We start from the raw sequence: 3,219 nt of genomic DNA on the forward strand, positions 1-3,219 counted from the left end.
TTGCTCTGTTCTGACGACTGCCTCCTGGTCCAAGTATAAGTTTCGCATTAGAACGATCAAGTGTTCTGGGATTCCCATTCTTCTCAGAGTCTGCCACAGTTTGTTATGATCTACACAGTCAAATGCCTTTGCATAGTCTACTAGACGGCATCAAACAACAACAACAATGCACAGCAAGTAATTGCAAAGACCATGGCTTGGATCAAGTGCACCTTACTCCAGAGTGTTGCTCTATAATACCCTGAAGAGGTCCCTGACAGCAGATTTCCACAGTGAAATTTGTCTTTTGATTTCCTGGCTAATGGTACTAAGAATGTTGATTCTGGATTCAAGCAAGCTGAAAATGTTAACAATCTCAATCTCTTCTCTATCACAATGCTTCCAATTGGTCTCGTGGTGAGAATATTTGGAGAGTGTATGTATGTGTGTGTGTGTGTGTGTGTTTGCCTAATGGACAGAAAGTGATGCTACAAAGCGAAAGGTGGGTGACTCTACTCCATGGCCCTCAGGCCTGACTTTTATTGTTTTTGGTGAAACATTCTTCTAGATCGTGTAGCCCTGGTCTGTCTACTTTCTGTACAGAGGTAACTCATGCTTGTTGTAAAATTGAACACTGTGGCATTGATGTGTCAAATGCAAGAATAGTTACCCAATGTTTGGTGGAGCTCCCTGATTAAAACAAATTTGAAAGCAGGAGTGGCATCCACTTCTGAAATAGTTTGTCTGTGGAAACCCTATGAACCTGGAGTTTTTCCTACCATCTTCCTAACATATCTCTTTATTATCAATCATTATTGCTATTGAATTAGAATTCATTCATAGCTTCAGTGAGTTTCCAAGGCTGTAAATAACATAGTAGAATATCATCCATCTTTTTCTCACAGAGCAGCTTGTAATGTCAAACAAACAAGTTTGCCATTTTTGGGTTATCAGCACAACTCTCTAGGGCCTACAAAACCAGAGCATCTTCCTGCTATCTGTATGTTTAAAATAAAAATTTCTTTTTTTAAGTAGTTGTTGTTGTTGCCATGTGCTATTAAGTCACCTGCAATACACTGTGACTCTATATGTACAATAATTCTGAACTGTCTTATCCTGAACCAGTCTCACTGACTTCAACACACTTACCCTCATTGCCTCATTTACCATATCAATCCATCTCATCTGGGCTCTTCATTTCCTATGCTGTCCCTCCACCCTTCTGAGCATGATGGCCTTCTCCAAGGACAGATCGCTCCTCGCCATGTGCCTAAAGTATATGAGAAAGAGCTTTTGAAGCCTTGCCTCCTAGGAGAAACTTGGTTTCACAATCTCCAAGAAAGACCTATTTGTTTATATTCTTCAATAAAAGGTTTATCTTGTTTGAAGAAATACTAAATTGCAATTAAATTTCAATTATGAGTCAGAAGCACCCTCCATCATGAATGAACATATAGAGCACAGTGCTTTTTAGATGAGGTATGTCGACTCCTCTTCCTGAAATTCAAGTTCTGAAACATTTGAAGACCTATTTAAATAAATTTTTGTCTTTCCTATATGTTGTTGTTATGTGCCATCTAGTTGCTTGCAACTCATAGAGACTCTCTTTATAACAGCTTTGAACCCTCCTCTATCCTGAGCCAACCTTATTGTCTCTGACACATTTACTCCCATTACCCCAGCCACTGAGTCAATCCATCTCATTGAGAGTCTTCTTATTTTCTGCTGTCCTTCAACCCTCCTAAACATGATGTCTCTCTCCAAGAACTAGTATCTCCTTACAACATGCCCAAAGTATGTCAGATGGAGTTTCAGAATCCTTGTCTCCAAGGAGCAGCCTCATTTGTTCTCCTAGTGGTCCATGATATATACAATACTACTGTTCAGCACCACAACTCAAAGGCATCAATTTTCCTTCTGGCATCCCTAGTCATTGTCCAGCTTTCTGATGCATAGCAAGTAATTTGCAAAGACTATAGCCTGGATCAGGCACATCTTAGTTTTCTGACTGACATCATTTCTCTTCAATACTCTGGAGAGGTTCCTGTTAGCTGATTTTCCTAATGCAATTCATCTTTTGATTTGGCTGCTGGTACCAAGAGTGTTGATTGTGGAGCCAAGCAAACTAAAGCTATTAACATTCTCAATCTCTTCACTGTCTATCATGATGCTGTCAATCTGCCCCATGGTGATAATCTTTGCTTTCTTGATGCTGAGTTTCAGTTCATTTTGAAAGCAGTTTAATAATGGGTGACTGCAATGCAAACGTTGGGAATAGTGAAGATGGTCAGTAGTCTGAAAATATAAATTTGGTGACAGAAATTATATTGAAGATAGATCGATAAAATTCGGTTAAATCAGTGATTTATTCTTTTCAAATACTTTTTATAAGAAAAATAAATAGACTCTACACATGAATTTCACCTGATGGTATGCACAGGAAGGAGATCAATTACATTAGTGGAAAGAATCACTGGAGAAGCTCAATATCAGCTGTGAAAACTAAGCCAGGTGCTGACTGTGGAACAGACCATCAACTACTCATATGCAAATTCAAGCTGAAGCTAAAGAAGGTTAAATTAAATTCACAGGAACCAAAATTTGACCTTACATCTAGCACACCCGAATTTCAAAACGTCTCAGGAACAGTTTTGAGACCTTGAACACTAATCAAAGATCAAATGAGCTGTAGAAGGACATCGATAATGCCATCTATGAAAAATGTAAAAAGTCATCACAAAGACAGAGGAGGAACAAAATACCAAAATGGATGTCAGATGAGATTCTGAATATTGCACCATAGTGCCAAGAAGCCAAAGGAAAGGGAAGGAATCAAGAAATTAAAGAGCTGAACAGAAGAGTTCAAAGGGCAGTGGAAGAAGGAAAAGCTAAGTATTATAATGAAATGTGCAAAGAGTTAGAATCAGAAAATCCAAAGGACTGAACCCGCTCAGCATTTCTTAAGCTGAAGGAACTGAAGAACAAATTCAAGCTTCAAGTTGCAATACTTAAGGATGCTTTGGGCAGAATATTAAATGATCCAGGAAATATTAAAAGAAGATGGACTGTAACAAAAGAAATTTGTTGACACAGAAGAATATAATGAACCAACGTATGAGTAAGAGCCTGTGGTGATGAAGGAAGAAGTTGAAGCTGCTCTAAAGAAATTGGTAAAAAAATAAATAAAGCCCCAGGAATTGAAAACATACCCATTTACATATTTCAACAAACAGACACTGC

Source organism: Elephantulus edwardii, unplaced genomic scaffold, assembly GCF_000299155.1.
Source record: "Elephantulus edwardii isolate Elephantulus edwardi_28Jun2011 unplaced genomic scaffold, EleEdw1.0 scaffold00012, whole genome shotgun sequence".
NCBI lineage: Eukaryota > Metazoa > Chordata > Mammalia > Macroscelidea > Macroscelididae > Elephantulus > Elephantulus edwardii.